This window comes from Aethalodelphis obliquidens, unplaced genomic scaffold (assembly GCF_003676395.1).
Source record: "Aethalodelphis obliquidens isolate GAN/ISIS:26980383/991018 unplaced genomic scaffold, ASM367639v1 scaffold8, whole genome shotgun sequence".
NCBI classification, from domain to species: Eukaryota; Metazoa; Chordata; class Mammalia; order Artiodactyla; family Delphinidae; genus Aethalodelphis; species Aethalodelphis obliquidens.
The window spans coordinates 38,558,372-38,581,833 of NW_020837952.1; the positions used below are offsets into that span (position 1 = coordinate 38,558,372).

General features: G+C 45.4%; 1 long non-coding RNA gene across 1 annotated transcript; it reads right to left on the reverse strand.

Annotated features, from left to right (window-relative positions):
- Nucleotides 1–9,887: 9,887 nt before the first annotated feature.
- LOC113620841 (uncharacterized) lies at nucleotides 9,888–22,978 on the reverse strand. The gene is made up of 3 exons (XR_003432947.1): nucleotides 22,741–22,978; nucleotides 11,114–11,236; nucleotides 9,888–10,381 (listed from the first exon to the last, which is right to left on the reverse strand). It is a non-coding gene; the product is annotated as an uncharacterized LOC113620841 (long non-coding RNA).
- Nucleotides 22,979–23,462: the final 484 nt, after the last annotated feature.

The window sequence follows — 23,462 nt, forward strand, 5'->3', positions numbered from 1 at the left end:
TCAGGAAACAGCAAAGAGTCAATATGAGCATGATGCATGGGGCCACGGCCAGAAAAGTTGGGGTGAAGGTGGGGTATTGAGAGATTTGGCTGGAGATCTAAGTGCCATTCAGACAGAGCACAGAGCAACTTAAGAACCATGATAAGAAGTTTGGATTTTAGCTTGAGGACATTGAGGAGTTGCTGAGATTCTGTAATAAGACACGAACTTCAGAAAGATCACTCTCAGAGGAACAGTGGAAGAGGGACAAGATGAAAGTCAAAAGATAATGGGAGGTGACTGCAATAATCCTGGTGGAAGAGAACGGACAATGGAGCCAAAGTACTGGCAGTGGGGGTGATCAGAGGTGGATAGATTTAGACATATTAGGGCAATAGTGCTGCAGAGTGTGTGGTGAGATAAGAGAAAGGGAGGAGAAAACCCCCTGATATCCACTAAGTCAGGAAATGCAGGAACCAGCAGTTTGAGTGTCAAGTGATAAGCTCCAATTTAGACATGTTGATCTGAACACAATGAAGACCTGGAGGACCTTCAAGTGGTTTTATGTAGTTGGCAGTAAGACATGAGTCTGGAGTTCAAGAGAGAGATCTAGGATGAAGACCTAGGTCTGAGAATCATCAGTCCATAGGTGATCTACTTGAAACTACAGAAGTAATGAGACCACACAGGGAGAGTGAAGAGCAGGTAGAGAAGATGGTCAATGATCTAAGGTCGGGCAAAGGAAGAAAGGACAGTCAGAAAAGGGAGACTAAGCCTAAACACCCCAAGAGATCGGGGCAGCCAGGAAGTCCAGGAAGTGAGTGCTTTAAAGGAAGGAGTGGTTCACAGTGCTGAGTGCTTCATTGAGGCCAAAGGAAACAAGGATATGGACTTGACTAATTCAAGGCCATTACCAACTTTGGCAAGAGTGGTTCCAGTAGAGGGATTGGGGTGAAAAAGCCTGATGGATGTGGGCGAGAAGTAGAAGACAAGCAAGTGGAGAGGGCAAATGGGGGCCTCTCAAGACGAAGACATGACATTCTCTTGCAAGAGCTTTGTCTGAGAAGGACAGCAGAAAGATAAGGTAGTAATTGGAGGGAAGCAGGAGGTAGAGGGGTTTTTTTTAACATATGAAAAACTTGAGAATATTGAAATGCTGCTGATGAGGAAAAAGGGAAGAAAGGAAGGGTTGATAGTACCATGGATCTTCATTATTATCAGATTCTGTATTTGCAAATTCTCCTACTTGCTAAAATTCACTTGTAACCCCAAAAGCAATACTTGCAGCACCCTCATGGTCATTCCTGGACATGTACATGCTCAGAACAGCAAACAATATGAGTCTCCCAATACGCTTCTTTCCAGCTGAGGTTGAACAACTGATGTTCTGCCTTCTTGCTTCAGCTCTCATGCTGTAAACGAGCATCCTTTTCACAGTATATATAGTGCTGTGTTTTTCACATTTTGGTGCTTTTTGTTGGTGATGTCACTTTTTAAAGTTGCCTCAAGTGTGGCGCTAAAGTATTATCGAGTGTTCCTTAGTGCGGGAGGGCCATGATGTGCCTTATGGAAAAAATACATGTGTGAGATAAGCTTCTTTCAGGCCTCAGTTATAGAGCTTTTGGTTATGAGTTCAATGTTAATGATTCAACAGTATATATTAAGTAAGGTGTCTCTGAACAGAACCACACATAGAACTAGGTTATATGTTGAATGGTTGATAAAAATGTTGTGACCAGAGGCTCACAGGAACCTAACCCTGTATTCCCTCTAGGAGCAGTGGTGCAGGATTCACGAATTCAGTGTTCACGGTGACCTTATAGAACATAAATATTGTGAATAATGAAAGTTAACTCTGTAAGAGAAAAGGAGAGTCGGGAAGAGGTCTCAGAAGTGGACTTGGGGTGGGCATGCCTTTGGGTAATGGAATGGTCATCTGGAGTCCCCGATCTTGTCATCCAATAAGTTTACTAGACCGACACATTCCTTTCCAATAAAAACACAGGCAATAAAAACACATGGATAAAGAAGATGTGGCACATATATACAATGGAATATTCCTCAGCCATAAAAAGGAACGGAATTAGGTCATTTGTAGAGACATGGATGGGCCTAGAGACTGTCATACAGAGTAAAGTAAGTCAGAGAGAGAAAAGCAAATATCGTATAATAACGCATGTATGTGGAATCTAGAAAAATGGTACAGATGACCCGTTTGCAAAGCAGGGATAGAGACATAGGTGTAGAACAAATGTATGGATACCAAGGGGGAAAGGGGTGGGGAGAGAGGAATTGGGAGACTGGGATTGACACATATACATTATTGATACTAGGTATAAAATAGACAACTGATGGGAACATACTGTATAGCACAGGGAACCCTACCTAATGCACTGTGGTAACCTAAATGGGAGGGAAGCCCAAAAGGGAGGGAGTATCTGTATGTGCATGGCTGATTCATTTTGTTGTGCGGCGGAGGCTAACACAACATTGTAAGGCAACCATACTCCAAGAAAAATTTTAAAACACAAAACAAACAAAAAAAAACACAGGGAGATAGTTGTCAACTGGGCTTACTCTGAACAAGCGGTCCTGGTATATGAAGAGCAAGAGGATGAGGAAAGGAGGGAAGTGATATCAATAAAAGGACATTGAAACTAAGACGTGGGGAGAGAGGGGAGGTCTCCTTTTGTTGTTCTCTCTCTACATTGTACAATTTATCAAGCTAAAGTTTATCAAGTTAAAAATCCTTTTCTGAGGATTTCCCAGGGAGTCTCAGGTTTTACCTTCCTGCCCTTCTGGTGACACCATATTTGTTTTGACCCCTCCTCTAAAACAGTGTTGTTCAGTCTTGTCTTTGCCCATACCCGGATTAAGGAGGAAGTTAACCGCAGACGTTGAGACTTGGTGTTACGCAGTAATCTCTTTTTTATTAACTCATCCCAGTAGTTGAAAGCATTGGAAAAATACTATTAAAACACTGGAAACAAAAACAAAAACAAAATACTTCGCAACCAAGCACATATCCTGTGGGAAACGCTAAGAGCCTTTCCCTTCCCACCACCCTTATCCTATATTACAAGAGCAAGTCTTCTCTAACTACTCCCAAAGTGAGGTCAAGGGAAAAAACTACTTTGTGTTAAATGGTGTCGTGCACATTTTGAAGAAAGGACAGGATGTCAGACAGGAAGAAAATGAGTTCTCAAATATTGATCATCCTTGCTAGGCTAGCTGAAGTTACAGTGAAGTTTTAATATTGGGGGAAACGGACACCTGATGTATTTCCATGTCAGGTCACAAAAGGCGGATTCCTTCTGTTGAGAAGTATAGGAAACCACACTTAATCACACTTAAACCACACAGTCATAAATTGTGATTTATGATTATTCAGAGAGGATGGGCCAAAGCTCACTTTTGTTCTACTGTATAAAATCTTTTCTTAGCAGATTAACAGTGTAAACAAGTTCAATTTATTTAACAAAATATACCTTTTGGGGGAAGATCATAAATTTAATAGACTGGTAATACTGAGGAACCTTTTTGATCTTTTTTAATTAACAGACTTTATTTTTTAGAGCAGTTTTAGGTTTATAGAAAAATTGAACAGAAAGTACAGACAGTTCCCATATTCCCCTTCTCCCTGCCCTCAGAGACAATTTCCCCTACTATGAACATCTTGCATGTCCAAATGTGGTACATTTGTTACAATTGACAAACTGATACTGATACATTTTTATTATTAAGAAACCAGGGTCCGTAGTTTACATTAGGATTCACTCTTTGTGTACAAAATATATTTTTAATGTGTTTTAGAAGCATAGAAGTCAGAATAATAAAGCTAACCATTTATAGAGGCATCTCTAGGTCGCAATGCACTGTCACATAAAGGGAGCTGAAGTTCAGAGAAGCCAGTGACCTGCACACAGCTGTTTAGTAGGAGAGACAAGATAAGAACCCAGGTCTTCTTACTTCGTCTCCAGTTATGCTGGTGCGAATATTTAAGATACCAGTCTTAACCCCATGTCTTCCTTAAATTCAGGTTTACATTTCTAAGCAGAGGATTTAGGTGCACTGCTAGTGTCTCCACTGAGAAACCACTGTGACAAGGTGAACAAGATGACAGTTGGTCAAAGGCTTGGCAGGTGGGGGGACACAAGTGTTAATCCGTCTTTTGGGCTTGAGTATTTAGGGTCCATACTTGCTGCCAATTTATGTGTCTGTTTCCTCCTCTCCACAGGACACTTTAGGAGAAAAGGAACCAGGTCTATCTTGTTTACTGTTGTCTCCTTTTTGCTTGCATATTACTTGGAATATAATAGTACGCAAACAGCAGTTATTAAGCAAATGAATGGAAGGATGAATGAAGCATGTATATTAATCAGGGTTTTCCAGAGAAGTGGAACCCATAGTGTGTGGGGTGTGTGTGTGTGTGTGTGTGTGTGTGTGTGTGTGTGTGTACAGAGAGAAAGAAAGAGAGGTTGATTTATTATGAAGGATTGGCTCACCTGATTATAGAGGCTGAGAAATCCCGTGATCTGCCATCTGCAAGCTAGAGGCCCAGGAAAGCTGATGGTGTCGCTCCCACTCAAAGCTGAAGGCCAGAGAACCAGGGGAACCAATGGAGTCAGTCCCGGTCTGAGTCCCAAGGCCCAAGAACCAGAAGCACCAACGTGTGAGGGCAGGAGAAGGTGGATGTCTCAGCTCAGGCAGACAGGAAATTCACCCTTCCTCGGCCTTTTTGTTCTATTCAGACCCTCAATGTATTGAAAAATGCCCACCCGGATCCGTGAGGGCCACCTTCTTTACTCAGTCTCCTAATTCAAATGCTAATCTCCTCCAGAGACGGCCTCACAGACACACCCAGAAATAATGTTTGACCAACTCTCTGGGTATCCCTCAGCCCAGTCAAACTGACACAAGATTAACCAGCACAGATGAATACTGTCATCTGTAAGTGATAATGGCCATATGTAATTGCCCCTGGGATCCCTTTCTGATATTTTCCCTTTTGCTTTTCTGATTGTTTTCCAATTACTATTTCAAATGACCTTTTCTACTTCTTACGATATTTTGGTCCTTACAATTTCAACCACATCCTATAATTGCAAGATAACTTGAACCAACACCAAATTTCCCAGTCATTTTCTTTCCTTGCTATATAACAAGGTTCAGACACAAGCTACCATTTCTCTTAAGATAATATTTATACCTTTGAGCTGCTTCCAGTACCAAAATCCATGTGCATGTGGGCACGTCAATGCAAATAACTTTTGCCTGGTGCCCTCTCGTTACTATGAATGGCAGAAGGAGCTGATGGAAGACGTACCCTGTACAGAGTCAGCAAATCTATGTTCTAAATCTAAGTTGCACTTACAGCTCTCTTAAGTAATGAAAACTTGTTTCCCTTTGGTTTCCTTAGCCACAAAATAAAGATAATATCATGCATTCTTAGGATACCCCCTAAAACTATTTTTCCCATATAAATGTTCAAAAAGGGATGTTAACATGCTTTGGGTGTTTCATTAAGCTGTTTATTAGTTTTAGTAAACACTGACTCCAAGGCGCTAAGGCAAAGGTTACAAACTGGTAACCTGAGGGACCACATTGAGTCAATAGAAGTGTTTTGTTGGTCCAGTAGTGCTAATTTTTAAATTTAAGTCAGTTACTGAAAGGTTTAAGATTTGAGAGACTTCACATTTATATTCCGGCTTCCTTTGAAAAATCTGAAGATTTGGAGCCCTCAGTCCGCATTGCTGCTTGGCAACAACTTGCTGGAGCTAAGCAATGATTGCTTCCTTGTAAAGGCATAGGAGCGCTGTAATTTGCCACAGCCCCCACCACTCCGTAGTCTACAACACCTAGTCTTGACCACAGTCCCCACCACTCCCTAGTCTACAACACCTAGTCTTGGCCACAGCCCCCACCACTCCCTAGTCTACAACACCTAGTCTTGGCCACAACCCCCACCACTCCCTAGTCTACAACACCTAGTCTTGACCACAGTCCCCACCACTCCCTAGTCTACAACACCTAGTCTTGGCCACAACCCCCACCACTCCCTAGTCTACAACACCTAGTCTTGGCCACAACCCCCACCACTCCCTAGTCTAAAACACCTAGTCTTGACCACAGTCCCCACCACTCCCTAGTCTACAACACCTAGTCTTGGCCACAGCCCCCACCACTCCCTAGTCTACAACACCTAGTCTTGACCACAGTCCCCACAACTCCCTAGTCTACAACACCTAGTCTTGGCCACAACCCCCACCACTCCCTAGTCTACAACACCTAGTCTTGGCCACAGCCCCCACCACTCCCTGTTTTACTGCATCCAGTTGCTCAACTTACTTCTTTTGCTGTCTGGTTCCTGAAGGCATTTGAATTTGGAAGTTTCCTGTTTTAAAGGGATATTACACAGCACATAGTTGACTGCCCAATTTGCAGCCATCAGATTGATCCTATTCACAAATAGTTCCAAAGAAGAAAATCTATAATATTATCTGGTAATCCATTGGGACATTGGAACGTCTCCCTTATATCCAGAAATTTTTCGTCACCATAAATAAACCAACAAGAATAATACAAGTTTAGAGCTAGATGACATCTTCTAGCTCATCTGGTCCAATCCCTTTATATAACAGTTGAGAAGACTAAAGTACTAGATAGTGAAGATGCTTGCTTAAAGCCCAGTAGCCCAACAGATGCAGAACTAAAGCCACAACTAGACCCCCAGTGGAAAGCTTTCCAGGGTAGGCATAGAAAACAGCTGCTTACTTTTCTTTATGAAAAACACATTAAGCTTGGACTCAAGAACAATAAGTGTTTTTTCTCTTGTTCTAGGCTTTAGATTCTCAGACAGCTGATTTTCCTAACCTTAAATACCATGAACACTCTCCTTTGAACCCTGTATTCGTTTCCCAGGGCTACCATAGCCAAATGCCACAAACCAGGCAGCTCAAAACTGCAGAAACCTGTTCTCCCACAGTTCCTCTAGGGGCTAGAATTATGAAATGAAGATGTCAGCGGGGCCACGCCCCCTTTGAAGTCTCTCAGAGTGACTCCTTCCTTGCCTCTTCCTAACTTCTGGTGGCTTCCTTGCCTTTCTGGGCTCGTAGCTACATCCCTCCAATCTCTGCCTCTGTTGTCACACAGCCCTCTTCCTTGTGTCTGTCTCTGTGTCCTCTCTCTCATAAAGACATCAGTCATTGGGGCTTCCCTGGTGGCGCAGTGGTTGAGAGTCCGCCTGCCGATGCAGGGGACACGGGTTCGTGCCCCGGTCCGGGAAGACCCCACGTGCCGTGGAGTGGCTGGGCCCATGAGCCGTGGCCGCTAAGCCTGTGCGTCCGGAGCCTGTGCTCCGCAATGGGAGAGGCCACAACAGTGAGAGGCCAGCATACCGCAAAAATAAGTGACTAATTTATTTGATCTTCTCGATACAATAGGCATTGTTTCAGAGAAATAGGTTAAGTAACCCAAGGTCCCATACAAATTAAGGGCGAATGTCAACATCCCCCAGGACAAAGCTTTAGAGCCCCAAACCTGGTTCTGTGGCCAACCTGTGTCTCATAGGTGCCCATGTCAACTCAGACCTCCAGCAGGCTACTTCAGACAGTTTGGTCACTGAACTAGGTATGCGATTCTTAGGGTTTTTTCTTCCATGGTTGTAAACATCTCTTCCCAGTTAGCAGAACATCCCAGATGAACGTTCTTTAAATTCTACCTCTGTGTTAACTCATGTCATGAAAAAGCTTACATTCTATATTATGCTACTGTATCTCTCTGCAGACATGTATTCATTAAATGAGTACCACATACCACTGATATTAAGGGGAGCTTTTTCACATTTTAACGCCTTTTAAATTAGAATGCATCACCGGCTATGGGAAGTCATAATTTATTTGGCAATGTTTTCCCTTTCTTAGTGACACACTAAATAGTAGTGTATCTGTTATCAGTGGTGTCTTAGATCCAACAAAACATGGTATTTAAAAATTTAACTCCAGTCTTTTCCAGGCTTGATATAAGAAATAACTCCCTGAAGACTACCTCCCCGCTTTCTGCAAAGTTATTATTACACATCATACAATGTATGTTTAATGCCTCGAAAACAAATCTGTCACAATAAATCTCATAGAGTTCAATGCTAAGGAAAGCACTCTGTCTCCCACTGAACGTCCTGCCCCTCTTGCTGGATAGTCATAATAACGGATTCTTGCAACTCTCTGTTTTAACAAAGACAGCTAAAAAGCTCCAACCTAGCTTCTCCCTCTGATCTTCCATTTACCATCTTTACCTTCATTTTTTTTTTTTTTTTTTTTTGCGGTACGCCGGCCTCTCACTGCTGTGGCCTCTCCCGTTGCGGAGCACAGGCTCCGGACGCGCAGGCTCAGCGACCATGGCTCATGGGCCCAGCTGCTCCGTGGCATATGGGATCTTCCGGACCAGGGCACGAACCCGTGTCCCCTGTATCGGCAGGTGGACTCTCAACCACTGCACCACCAGGGAAGCCCTACCTTCATTTTAATCATGGTGAAGAAGGTGTTTTTTTTTCCTTTTCAGAAGTAAGTGGGGCACAACTAAACAAATAGACTATGCATGTTTCCTAAAATACGCCAGCTACGGATGAGATGCCCTCCTAGATCCGTGATCCTTGATCTTTCCTCTAAACACGCACAGCACCCTCCTGACGGTACCACCCATCACCACCACCCCCCCCCCCAATAAATCAAGGTGAGGGTGGAGAGAAGATGACACGTGACAGTCTGCCTACAGGAGCACATCAGAATCCTCAGGGCTGTGCCAAGAGCTGCTAGTGATTCTGACCTACATCCAGTCCTGCTTTGGTCTCCTTTCTATGCCCAGGAGAGCGACTTGCACACAGTAAGCCTCAATAAATTGTTCCCGGAGATGACTGAGAATAATACAAAATTAGCCATAAACATCTGGAAGGGACCCTGGCAATGAACAACTCTGGGGTTTGAGCTTCATTACCCTCTAGGTGTAAGCGTATTGTCTGGCCAATGAGAAGTGAACAGAAGTGCCGTGTGAGACTTCCCAGAAATCTCCTTAAAGGGAAGGAGCATGCCTTTCTTCTTTCCTTCCTCCACCTCACTGCCTGGAACTCACCTATGACGGCTGGGGCTCCAGCAACCATCTTGGGCCAAGAAAGATGGGTCAAAGGACCCTCAAGAGCCCAAATGGTAGGACAGAAAGTCGAAGGATTTCAAGTCTCTGATGACTTTGTGAAGCTGCCTACAGCCCCAGGCTGCTTCCCTCCCAGACTTCCTTGTGTGTGAGAAGAGAAAGCCTGGGGGTCTTTATTCTTAGGACTCTCTTATAGTCAGCCGAACACAGTTCCTCACTGATACAGCATCATAAAATGATCCGTATAGGAAGGTTATAGATCAGGGAAGGGATGCAAGTCATAAAACGAGCCCAGGCCTGGAGGTTAGAACCCCTCTTTGCGGTCTTTGCTATGCTAATTATGCCTTTAGCTCCATGAACTTAAGCAACACACTTCACCTCTATTTACTCAAATCTTCTCTTTAAAAATAAATAAATAAAACTTCCTCCCACAGAGTTATGATGGCTAAATGACATAAAGATGTGAAAGTTGGGTTTTTTTAAATAAGTTTATTTATTTATTTTTGGCCATGTTGGGTCTTCATTGCTGTGCGTGGGCTTTCTCTAGTTGTGGTGAGCAGGGGCTACTCTTCGTTGTGGTGCACGGGCTTCTCATCGTGGTGGCTTCTCTTGTTGTGGAGCACGGGCTCTAGGCGCACGGGCTTCAGTAGTTGTGGCTCGTGGGCTCTAGAGCTCAGGCTCAGTAGTTGTGGTACACAGTCTCTGTAGTTGTGGCTCACGGGCTCTAGAGCGCAGGCTCAGTAGCTGTGGAGTGTGGGCTTAGTTGCTCAGCGGCAAGTGGGATCTTCCTGGACCAGGGCTCGAAGCCGTGTCCCCTGCATCGGCAGGTGGGTTCTTAACCACTGCGCCACCAGGGTAGTCTCTGGAAAGTCTTTTGAGATGGTAAAACCATTCACCATTGTTACGGTTGGTTGTAGTATTGATGCTCTACAGAATAATCCTTCCATTAGCCCATTTCCTGTTAAATGGGTCAATTCTAGACTCCCATGTTCTGGGCAGTGATGTTGACATTAAAACTGAAACCATAGAGCTTAAGAAATCACAAGTCATTTTGATAGAGCACAGACAGTTTTGCAAGGACCTTTCTCTTCACTGGGGAGTGACCGTCTTCTCATCAAGGGAGGCAGAATCATCAACGATGATCAATCCTTTTATGCTGACATTTACATGGAAGATGGCTTAATAAAGCAAATTGGAGACAGTCTGATTACCCCTGGAGGAGTGAAGACCCTCAAGGCCAGTGGGAAGATAGTGATCCCTGGAGGCACAGATATTAAAAAAAAAGAACTGAACAGTGGTTAACAAAGCTAGAATTCTTTCTAAAGAAAAGAAGGTGGGAGAAAAGCGGGCATTTTAAAAGTCTTCACATTATAAGGTAGTTGTAAAGAGTGATCAGCTGTTTGCTATGACCTCCAAGGATGCAGGCTTCTGGTTAGAAGAGTAAGTGTTCCCTGCTTGGGCACTGTCTTCGACCTGGTTCCCTAAAAGCAGAGATTGGTGGTCTTCTGGGAGAGATTTCGGGAGGAGAAAGTAAGGCACTTAGGGAAGTGGGTTAGAGCAGGAGAAGAAGATAAAGATGTGGGTTCCCCTCAAGTCTAGCCTCAGCCTGATCCCAGAGGGAACTCTGGAGCTTATATAACATCAAGGAATTGTGTCACCTCAAGGCAACAGGACCAGAATTTTAGACCTCAGTATCAATCAGGCACTGGGGCAGACCACCCCTGAGAGGGTGAGGGGACAATAATCTCCCAAGTGTCTCTGAGTGAGGAGGTCCCCGTGGGCTGAGGACAATTCTTGAGGAGGGTGCAGCTGAGATCCCATAGCCAACACTTACAGCAGCTGTGGGATGCATGCACTGGCCCATGACGGGGGAGCTGGGTTGTGTCCCCCAGCGTCTACTATAGGAACAGAACACTGAAACACTGGAGTGGGTTATGGAGGAAGCATCTGCCTACTTCTCTAGAGACCCTGAAAAGTAGAACCAACTCACCTGTGTGGCAGAGTCAAAATAAATGGGCTTGCCATGAAGAGATGGGTGGATGAGACACTTTCACAATAGACCGTGGGGCTCTGCAGTTCTGTTTTCCGGCATCCTGGGAATTCAACTGCAAACCTGGCAGAAATGAGAACATGTGGGACTCGAGAGCTCCATCCTGAGAGTGCCCCCCGATAGAGAAGAGAGATGAATCAGGGAAGCCTTTTCTCCTTATGCCTTATTCTTCTTTCCCCGATGGTCAGTGGCCACTGTCAGAGGCAGTTTGGAGTAATCATTAAAAAGGCAAAGTCTACAGTCAACCCCCTGTTTGTTCTGCCCTTAGACTAGTTAGCTCAGCTCCCTAAGCCTTGCTCTCCCAGCTGTAATAAGGACAGTTCTTGTGGCAGAGGCGGCTGGCTGGCCACCCATCCACAGTGCAGGTGTGTGGCTGCCCAGTCAGCACCTACATTTCCAAGTCCCCCTTGTGGCCACATGTGACCGATTCTCACCAATGGGGTGTGAGCAGAAGTGACTGTCCCTGACCAGAGTGGTTAAGAAGTGGGTGATTCCCCTACCAATTCTTTCCCCAACCAACTACTGAAAGGAGAGAATTCTGAAAACTTAGAGGAGAGCATAGGCATAGGTGGAAGGAGCCTAGATTCCTACATCACACAGAAGGCTGCGTACCCAGGATTACTCAGAATAGACTGAAGTGAGTGAGAAATCAGCTTTTCATCCTGTTAGAGCTCAGAGATTTGGGGATTTGTTAAAACTAGTGTTAACCCAAAACAATTGTAAAACAATTGTAAATTCCTACTTTAAGTTTGTCATGGATTGAGATGACATCTGTAAAGAATTTTAGGCCCCTTGATAATGTCTATCATCTTTCCTCACAAAGTACCCCCAAATGAACTGAGTCTATTGAAAGGTGATAGGTGGGTGTTTCTCAATATTTTGTTGAAGAATATGCAAATGCGGCCACAAGACAAATTCCCTAGCCCCTCTTAAAGTCTGATATATAGAAATTCTGGAGCACTGAGCACTGCTTAGCAACCTGGCGGATAATCAGCACTTATAATTGTTAGTTATGAGTATTAACAGAGAAGGGATAGAATTTTTATGCAAACAATAAGAAAAATCAATAGCTACTGAATGTTTACTATATATTAGATACCATACTAAGAAGTTGTGTATGTTATTTATTTAATTCTAGCCATAAAGTGATTGAGGGAGAGATATTTTATCCCCATTTTACAGATAAGAAAACTGAGATTCAAAAAAGTTAAGTAACTTGCTGAGTTAGTAAGTAGCAGAACTGGCTTTGAATCCAGGTCTGTTCATTCCCGAAGCTGTGTCCTTTCCTCTCTACTATGATGTATCTGGTTCCAGGGCTGCCCCTCAGAGTGTAAGGACTCTAGTCCCTGGGGGTAATTTAATCACCACAAAACCATAGCCAGATCCCTGTCCCGTGACAGATTTTTTTTTTTTATCCCCTTAAAGTCAGCCGCCAGTCCCAGAAAGTTTTTTTAAAGTCATGATTTATATAGGTCAGCTCACAGCAACATTTTCAATCTTAATTTTAATCACCCTCCCCGCCACGCCACGAGAAAACTTACAAGGGGAAAGCTTGGAGAGGTTAGTGATTTCTGACCCCCACATTAAAGACACTGTCCTCAGAAGTCCCCTCTGGCTTCCCAAGTGAGCTCTTGGCGTCTGTGATTTTCCGCATCACCGCTGAGAGCTGAAAAGGTTTGGACTCTGCCAGACGTCTCTGCACGGGAGGGTGACCTAGACAGGCCCTTGGGCCAGCTCAGTAAATCAGAGGAAAACAGAAGGCCCAGATGCTCTATGTCACATGGAAAAGGTAAAGGCCTTCTCAGACCATGAGTGTATCTATCACGGGTGGCCCAGTGTGACAGACAAGAGAAGATGGGTGGAGGGGGCAGGGGGCCAAAGCACTGTCTCCTCCTAAAGAACACAGGGGGCAGCGTTCTCTGCAGAGAACCTGGCTTGAGTCCACCGAGCTTTCCTATTCCAATCGTTTGTACCTTTAAACCTTCACAACATTGCTTTTGTAGAGAATAGGTGTGCTCTCAGTGCTAAATTCTGACCTTGGTCTTTAATAGCAACTCAAGGCAAGGGAAACAAGGAAAGTGTTACTGACACTTACACTTGGCATTTCACTTCCTGAGTTTCTCCACAGCATTGGGGATTTGAGGGTGTAAATGGATCCTGTTTCTCCTCCCCTCTGGATTCTGAACCAATGGGGAAGTAATACACAAGAATCAAAGATCACATGGATGACCTTCTTGCCGAGAAGGCTGGTTTGAAGACCTGGCTGGGATCCAAGGCCCAAAGAAGCGTCTTCTCCTCCCACTAAGAGGAAATCACGCACTGGTCACAGGATAAACGACCATGGGGCATCGCATACAGGACCCGCGGCAGAGTGGAGGAAAACTGGGGACCTGTGGGCAGGCAGAAGTGCTGAGCAAGGTGGGTAGGCACCATGCCGCCTCCCCATCTTCCCCAGGAAGCCTAGAAAGAAGGGCTGGGACTGTTCCTCCAGTTATATTCGCCAGGGAGGAGTGGAGGAAGGGTCCGCTCTTTTGTAGGGAGTGGGGCAAATAAGCTTTCCTTCCAACAGACTGCTGAAGACAAGGAGAAAGGATCCTTTAATTCCGGAGGCGGTTTAGAAGCCCTGGTGGACGCCCAGAGCGAGAAAGCCCATCTGGACCTCGGAATTAGCCACACCATCTCCATCTGCCAGCCGCCCCAGGTCTCCTTTTCTGCACCAAGAAGCTGACCAGCTTTGCAACTCTTGGCTGACTAGCTGGGACACATCAGCATCGATGGATCCAAGTCACCTGTGTCAGGCTCCTCCAGCCAGCGCCTGCTGGCTGTTTTTCCACGTCCCCGCTCCTGAAAGCATTGCGCAGCACTGACATTTTGAAGTAGTGTTTTTCCTGAATTTACTGCATTTTCCCTTCTTGGAGGTAATAGATGGGCTGCTTGGCTTTCCTTCGATGCAGACACTGCTCTGTGGTCGCCACAGCTCCAGAATGTGTGAGCAGATTAGGCAGGGTGAGAATTACAGCATCCTGGGCTCCACATGCTTCCCTGATTGGCATGTCATTTTCCAATCTGCTAGCACTTCACAAACAAAACATTATTTTAATTACTTTGAGCTATACTAATGGGTCAGATTTTTCTCTGCTTTTTTTCCTTTCTGCTCCGTGTGGCATCCCTGTGCTGTCTCCCGTAATGACAGACCTCCGGTTACAAGGCGTGCCGTGGGAGGCCAAGGAAAGGCCCCTTCCCATGCCTTCTCCCAGGACCTTGGGATCTTAAGAAACTGGTCCTGGCTCCTGGCCAAGGGTTGCCCTGTTGAGCTTGTTTTGATACCCAGAGAATGAAAGATTTCTGAAGCAGGCTTGACTTGCAGGTTTGGTTGATCTGATCTTCTACCCACCATAAATGATCTCTTACTTAAAATACTGTGCATTTTAAACTGTCCTGTTGCCCAAGCAGGGTGGAATGTGACAGAAGACGCCACATACGTGCAGGGGTTTAACGCAATGGGTTCCTCCTTGTGCGATGGCCATATTCCTGAGAGGCCAGGCTGCTGCTGGGGAGTCCAGGGGAGCCAGATCCCACGGGAGCCAACAAGAATTGTAGACAAATATCCTTAGGCTGAATAATAGCGATAGTATCTTGAGTTTGTCTCGCTTCCAGAAACTTCATAAGAACAAAGGGGTGTTTTACCTACATGTGATCTCCCCTTCACAGATTTTTTTTTTTTTTTTTTTTAATGAGAAAGTATCTTCTAAAGAGTCTTTAAAACACCCCCTCAGCCCACCCAAGTTCAGGCCTGGGCTGTTTCTCACCTGGATTAGCCTCAGGTCCCCCCCCTCAGCTCTTGCCCCCCGCCCTCCCTCCCTCTCACGGATGCCAGCTTCAATCTCCTAGTGCCCAGTGTTAATCATATCTGTCTCCCGGTTAACACTTGTCAGAGGCTCACCTTCCTAAAGGGAGTACAGGTGCCCCAGTGTTGATCCAAGGCCTGCCATGAAGTCGCCCTGACAGCCTCCTCCACTGTGCCCGCCCCACCAGCACTCAGCCCTGCTCAGGGGTAAGACTCCATCTGTCCTCCAGACACGCACCGTGCACCCCCCATCCTGCCTGGACAGCCCCCGGTCCCTCCTCCTCCCAGAATCCTGCCCATTGTTCTAAGCCAAAAGCACCACCCTCTTCCAAAAGCCTAGCCTGTTCTTCTAGGCAGACAATTTCTTCGGGTGTCCGTGTGGATGCACTATATTCTATTTCCATTCTCTGTCCATCTGTGTGCATGTCTTAACCTTCTCTCTCAGGGCATTTTCTCCATCTGTTCATCTCGTGTCCTCCGCGGCATCCAGCACAGCTTCTTACACTTAATTGTTGCTCAATAAGTAGTAATTGAATTGATTTGGACTTAGCGTCGATACTTTTCTTATCATGTGCACTGAAGTACTATCTCCCTGAGTATTTTCTATCCTGGGTTCAGAAATTATAAGACCCATTTCCAAATGGCATCAAGATAGAAAACTTGTACTCTTTAGTTTTGAGAATAATTTCTGTTCTTTTCATCAGATTTTAGGAAGTGGAGAAGCAGGGGGTGGGGTAGGGGGCTAGCAACTTCGTGGGAATTTCAAGAGCTTTGAAGTTAGGTTTGAATCCCTGCTCCATCCCTGACCACCTGTGTGACGTTGAGCAAGTTCCTTAATCTCTCTGAACCTCAGTTTCTCTTCTCTGAAATGGAGACAAAAGTACCTATTTTATAAGTTTATTTACGAGAATTAAATTCGAAAGTTTCTGTTAAGCTCTAACCCAGTGCCTAGTATATAGTAAGTGTAAATCATTCCCATCATCCTCCTAATCCTAGGTGTAAATTAGTTTTCATAATCATCCTACCCTACCCATATTTAATTCCAGAATCAAATGTTGAGCCTTTCAATGAGCATATTGTGTACCTACTATTCACCTGGCCTGCTGCTGACTGTTGTAGGGGAGTCGGGGTAGAGATGGAGATGCAAAAACGGAATATGACAAGATTATAACCTGATTGAATTGGAGGATATTAGCGCAAGAACACTCATTGAACTGTGCCATAGGCAGGTGTTCAAACGTGTGTTAAAAGGTACAAGAGATTTGCTGAAGTCAAAGTGAGATGCAGTATAATCGTGGCAATGAGACACCCTGTTGCTGGGACCCTGCTCTCCCGGGGTCGTCCACAGACTGACTGGAGCCTTACGTCGGCATCTGACTCTGAAGGCGCCTGGCTTCACAGGCCAAGCCCCTGCGGTTGACCCAGCTTGGCCGCCCTCCACTCCCGCACTTAGAAGGACCCCAGGCTTGGCTTAATGCTCTGCTGTCATCAACTTGAAATTCTCCCTCATTTTCTAATGGACTCTGCATTTGCATTTTGCACCAGGCCCCAAATTCTGTAGCCAGTCCTGCTTACAGGAATGTGAGGGGTTATACTTAATTCATTTTCTGCCCCTACTGCCTGACACATCATGTGCTCATACATGGAATGAATGAATTTCACTTCCACAGCCCTCTGGGTGACAGCTGCTCACACACCTGCTTTTACCTAAAGTTTTACATTTAAAACTGACAAAGTTAGGTATGTTTGTGCCTCAGACTTTGAATTTGGTGAAATAGGACATTTGCAATTTTCTGCAAAATCTCCATACAGAAGAAAGAGAACAGCTAGAATGTGGAGGACTTCTCCACCTGTTTTAAACATCTCAGTTTTACCTTTTTTTTTTTTTTTTTTTTGTAAGACCTCCAACTTTATTTCTCATTTGCTATTTTTTTTTTTAAGACACATTTTTGGACTAGATGAGTAGTTTCCTGTCATGGCACATGGCTGAAATTCTATTATTAGATGCATTTCTTTTTTTAATTTAAAGCTTTGACTCTAGGGAAAGTTAGCCCGCTAAACCTTCAATTCAGCAAGTGCTTATTGCTTGCTGGATGGATAAGGCACCGGGAAGATGCTAACGTAAATGATGTTGCACATCCCTGAGAGGATGTGAGTCTGACTGCAGCATTGGTTACCACGTGAATCCACTGAACTGACTCCATTGACCTGGCCGGCTGGACTGGCGTCTCCTTATTTCCTCATATACATTCTTTCCAAAGTTTATTTGGAAAGAAAAGTTGAATTTCATGGACTATTTTTTCATACAAAGTGATTCAGCTTTCTCCTGCCATTAGGAAAGTGTGTAAACAAAATTTATAGGAACATGTAAGTAGTAGTTAATTCCAACTTAAAGGATCATTACCTGTTCTTTTTATTCACTGGATTGTAACCTAGGTTCTCTCCCACTCCAACACATACACACATTCACACACACTCTCCTTTCCTTGAAATTGTTTTGGGACCAACTGGCGCTCTGATGCAAACAACTTTATAGCAGACAATTTAAAAGCAATTCAACTACAATTTCTGACAGCTGCTAGACAAGTAAAAGATACATCTGAAAAGTGATTCAGATATACATTTTTTACATTTGTGGATATATACATTTGTGGTAAAATACACATAACATAAAATTTACCGTTTTAACCATTTAAAAGTATACAACTCAGTAGCATTAAGTACATTCACATCATTATGCTATCAGCATTCCATGCATCTCCGGAACTTTTCCATCATCCCCAGCTGAAACCTTGTACAATAGTCCCCCATTCCTCTCTCCCTCCAGCCCCCGGTGACCACTATTCTACTTTCTGTCTCTATGAATTTGTCTTCAAAGTTTATCCATGTTGGAGTATGTATCAGAATTTCATTCCTTTTTAAGGCTGAATAATATTTTACTATAGGTACATACCACATTTTGTTTATCCATTCATCTGTCAGTGGAAATTTAGGTTGTTTCATATATATATATATATATGCATGCCACAGTATTCCCTTAGAGCCTTTAAATTTTACAATATGCAAATCTTTCTGATGATGTGTCCCATTTCTCTCAGCGCCAGTGAGCCAGACAGCCCTTCTTTCCCCCTCACAGCCTCAGAGGTCTTCTGTGATAATGAAGAAAGGAGAAAAGAACACCTCTCCAGAGGGAGATCTTTGGTCAAACCTGAGCTTATTAGAGGTGTCTCAGAAATGTCCATTTACAGGGAACTATATTCAATATCTTGTAATAATCTATAATGAAAAAGAATATGAGAAAGTATATATATACACACATATATATGTATATATGTGTGTGTGTGTGTATATATATACAATTGAATCATTTTGCTGTACACCAAAAACTAACACAACATTGTAAATCCACTATACTTCAATTTAAAAAAAAAGAAATATCCACCGAGCCCCTACCCAGCAGGAACGCAAGCCTTATGAAATAGACCCAGATGCTTTCATCAATGTCCTTACACTCCCTAGAGATCATTTCCGCACAACCCCAATGGACCCCAAACCATGGCATCAGGTTTGCAATGAAGCTGACTCGGGCAGGTGGGATATGGAGCTCCTCTCTGAGGCAGGAGAGTCGTTTTTCCTACCTGGAGCTTGGGATGCATGTGAGATGGGAGTGGGTGGCAATAGTTGAAGTAAATACCCGTGTCAATGGCTTCTCTGTCCTGGAAGGTGCCAGCTGTGACCACAGCCAAGGCAGGGCGAGGCCTCAACAGGCCAACCACCCACCCGAACATTGAACAGTGTCTTTGACGGAGTTTGGTGGTAGTTCTTCTCCTCCTCCTCCACTCAGTCCCATTCATCACATATCTGCAAGCACCTGCGGCTTACAGGCATCCTTCCCGGCATCCAGACTTGGCTGGTGCCTCTGTCTAGGTGGGATGTGCACCCTGCACCAAGAAGCAAGCAAAGCAGAGGGTCGTTCTGCAGATTCCTGCCCTGCACGGGCAATACTCTGGGGTGGGGGAGGGGTGGGGGTGGGGTGAGCGGGTGAAGCTGCATCGCCTCCTTCATGGGGAATTGCTCCTCCCTATTCCATGTGTTCAGTATATAGTTGGACGGTCACATCCAAAGCTCAGAAGAGAAAATGTATCTGGAAATACAGATTTAGAAGCATAGGTGTAGGCGGCACCTGAAGTCTTGAAATGGAATCAAAAGTCTTGGAGAATGTATGTGAAATGACAAGAGAAGAGCAAAAACTGATCTCTAGGAAACATCAACATTTCAGGGTGAGCGGGATAAGAAGAAACAGGGGACAGGGTAGAGAGGGCCAGGGGAGAGGCATGACCAAGGAGGGGGGAGAGTCTATCAAGAAAAAGGGCATGGCCAACAGTGCCAACTAGAAGTCCACCGCCAGAAGCTGCACTGTGAATCCAGCTGGTGATCCAACCATTGGCTGGTACTCACTGTTGCCCAGGCAACGACATCCTGTTCTTTGAATAGGTCTGGCTTTGTGTACTGAGGTAGCAGGGAGAACAGGAAGATACCAGAGGTGTAGGACATAAAATTGGTGAAGATTCTGATGAAGGTTAACCTCAGCAAAGTTAGTAAAGGACTGTAGGAATTGGCCAGCTGCCAAGAATGGAGGAGAAAATATTCCAGACTGAGAGGGTGGTAAGGAAACATCCTGGGAACTGCCAGTAGTCTAATGCGCCTGGATTGTTGGGTGCATGTGGAAAAGGCATGAGAGATGAGGCTAGAGAAGATACTGGGGTGAGATGACAACAGGGCTTTTAGTCTTGCTAAGGAGTTTGCATTTTCTTTCAAGGCAATAGGGATCCCCAAGGCATTTTATGCAGAGGGCTGATATGAGCACATTTGCATCTTGGACTGATCACCCTGGCAACAGACAGAGGCCGTTGAGTTAATGCAAGGTGAGAAATTACGAAGGGCTGTGGCATTGAGGATGGATTTGTGGTATATTAAGGAAGAAGGATTGGCAGGGTATTTTATACGTAGTGGCAAAAATTAAAATTTGACCCCTTAAGTCAGGCTGAATGGCAAAGACTGCTAGTAACAGAATCTGTAGTTTTGACTCCCCCGGATAAAACCTGTATATCCCATCTTCCTTGCAATTATAAGGGCCATGTATCTAAGTTCTGTCCAATAACTTATAAGTGGATGAGTCTTATTCTGGGAACCTTCTTTATAAGTTATCTACCATCCACCCTTTGCCCCTCTTCGTTATCCTTTTCCCCCTCCTGCTGGATGTGATGGCTGGAACTGGAGCAACCGTCTTGGACCTTGAGAAGACCATGACCTTAGGAATGGAGGTTCAGCATAGCAGGGAAATTAGACAGAAGGAGTCCCCGGGTCCCTGAGAGCTTCTTGGAGCAGAGCTGCCCCATCAATCCGAGAGTACCTAGCTCCAGACTTTCACAGTACAGATCAGCTTTTTTCTACCTTGTTTAAGCCACTGTTATGTTGAACTTCTTTTAGCCTTTTACCGAATTAACTGGCCCTGATCCTAACTAATAAAGCTCTCACTTTTAGCTGTTCGCAGAGTCTCTAACCCTGGGAGCTGTTAGTCTGTACCACTGCTCAGCCTTTAGCATATTCCTTTTGTCTCCAGTGCTTTTTTGCATCCTTGGCTGAACATCCAGCCCTATTCCTAGTAGGTGCTTAATAAATACTGAGGAGAAGGAGGAGGCAGTACCCAGAATTGTTGTTTTCAGACCTTGTTAGTCATCAGGCCTCAGGAGAAATTTGTAATGTAAATTTCATCATGCAAACTAGTTAATGCCTTGCCTAGTGGCCCTCAGCACAGGAGTGTGAAGGAGAAAAGAGGAGAGTCCAGCAAGAGTCTGACTCTATTACCTCACCTGGAGATGTGCAGCCTTGAAGGCACTGACTCATCTTTTCTGGGGCAGGGGTGGGAGACATGATTTGTATCAGTTGGCAGGGAAGACAGCATCAGGGTGAATAAGGAGGAAAGTTGTGTCTAAGATTCAGGTGAGGGCTTCAGCTGGTTCCCTGCTGGCGCCCTCTCCCAGCAGCCTCTGCTTCTCCTTTGTAGCATATCTCTCAAAACAAATTAATGTTTCCTGCAATTATTTGTTCAGTATATCTCCCCTACTAGAGCATTAGCTCCACCAAAATCAGGAACCAAGCCTGCATTCTTCACCCCGGTATCTGGAGCACAGAAGGCACTCAATAAAATACTTGTTGAGAAATAAATGAATCAGTCCACCTTTTCACGCAAAGAGGAAAGAGCTTAACAAACAAAAGGTTTACATGGGAAATCTCCTTTGCAAATTTTAGAGGAAAGTATTGTATTGATAGAAAAGATTTTTCACTCTGTGGATGAGCCCTAGCAGAAGTCTGGACCCTGAGCCAGCTTCCTTAGCTCCACTTCCATCCAGTCAGGTAAGCTCTCGATTACCCAGCGCTGTAGGAAGTGCAAAGGAATTTTAATATTCACTTAATGTTCACAAGATGAACAGTTAAGTCTGCTGGGAGCAAAGGAAACAAGATATTCAAAGGCTATAAGCAAGGTCTGACGGAAGTGACTTTGAAATTATCCCCAGGTTAGGGCTGCAGGCACCTGGGGTTGGAGGTCCAGCCTGGACCAAGCCGGGCCTGGGGCGGGTGACCGGGGAGTGGGTTTGCCCAGCGGGGAGGGGGCGCGGAGGGGGTGCGCCCTCTGCCGGGGGTGAAGGAAAATGCGTCCGCACAGGCGTTGTGTCCGTCCTGTCTGTCCCGAACGTCTCGAGGGTAAATATTAACTTATTCCAGGGGGAAAAGTGGAGGGGAAGAAAAAGCGTCTCAAACTCTCGCCCAGCAAATGTTCTTCACAAGTGTTTTCCGACCCCCGCCCTTACAGCCCCGAACTTTTCCAGGCTCAAGGGGGACTGACTGCGGTTAATTGCAGGTACTGACGGCCCAGGTCCCGGGAAGCCGGAGTGCTCCCCCCGCTTCTCATCTTTGAAGTGCAAAGAAAAAAGAGACTGCTTGAGACGATCAGAAATGGCAGGTCTTATCGGGCCCTTAGGACCCTCTTGTGACCGCGTCATCTTCCCCTTTCTGGGGTCTGGGGCGCAGAAGCAGGTGCCTTTTCCGCGCCGGAAAAGAGGCTAAGAACGCCCCCAAGCCCCTGGAACTGGTCCTGGGGGCACACCGCGGTGCAGGCCCCGGGACCAGCCGGGACACCCTCTAGGCCAGGAGGCGGGGCCCACCTGTGCCTCCTGGCAGCAGCCCAAAGCTGGGAGGGGCGCTCGCACCCACGTGGGCGCCGAAGCCGGCTCTGTTCCCCGCCCTCCGCTCTGGTTGCAAAATCTGGAGACTGAATTAGATGGTCAGGTGGCCCTAACCCTAGAAGTTCTCGATTCTGTTGTCCTTTTTTTAGACCCAGACTGTGTCAGTGGAGGGAGTTGAGGAACAGGGGATGCCTTGGAGTGTGAACCAGAAGAAAACAATGGGTGGGGGTCATCTAACCAGCTCCCTTCACTAGAAAAGCCTAAACTGCTTTCCAAGATCCGGGGCTCTCTTTACTGAATCGGGAGTGACACCTAGTGGCTGGTTCTCCGCGGGATTTCCGAGGCGGCACTTGCCCACTGATCGCTAAAAGCCTTGGGAGCACCGGGTACCATTGATGTTTCCCGTTTTCTGGCCCCCATCAACAGCACTTTTCGTGCAACTTAGGCAACTCTAATTAAAATGCTCTTCTTACCTGGAGACCTGGCTTGGGCAGCTGGCTCACTCTCAGGCAGCAAATACAGCATGTATTGAGCTGGATGCTGTTGTAGATGCTGGGGATACAAAGATGACCAGGGCTTAGTTCCGGCCCTCAAGAAATTCACAGCCCAGCTGGGGGGAAATGGAGAGGTTAGAACAGTGGACAAATTTTAAGTGTGTTGGATGCTGTGGGGGAATCAGAGGTGGACCTAAGTGCCTAGAGGCATTGAGGAAGGCAGAAATCCTTGAGCTAAATTTTGAAGATCAGGTGGTATGGTAGGCAGAATTCTAAGACGGCCCCCAAAGTTCTCAGCTCCCCCTGAGCCCCACCCCCACATTCCCCCAGTTATTCAATCAAATACCAATTTAGGTGCTGTGGTAAGAGATTTTGCAGATGCAATTAAGGTCCCAAATCAACTGATCTTAAAATCTGGAAATTATCCTTGGTGGACCTGACCTAATCAGGTGAGCCTTGAAAAGCAAGTAGGCTTTTCCTGGCAAAAGAGATTTGAAGCACGGAAAGGATTTATCATGGGCAAGATTCTCCTTTGCTAGCTTTAGAGATGAAGGGGGCCAGTGGCAAGGAAACTGGGCAGCCTTTAGGAGCTGAGAGCAACCCCTGGCTGACAGCCAGCAAGGAAAGAGGAGAAATTAAATTCTACCAACAACCAGTGAGCTTGGAAAAGAGCCCTGAGCTCCATGTGAGAACACAGCCCT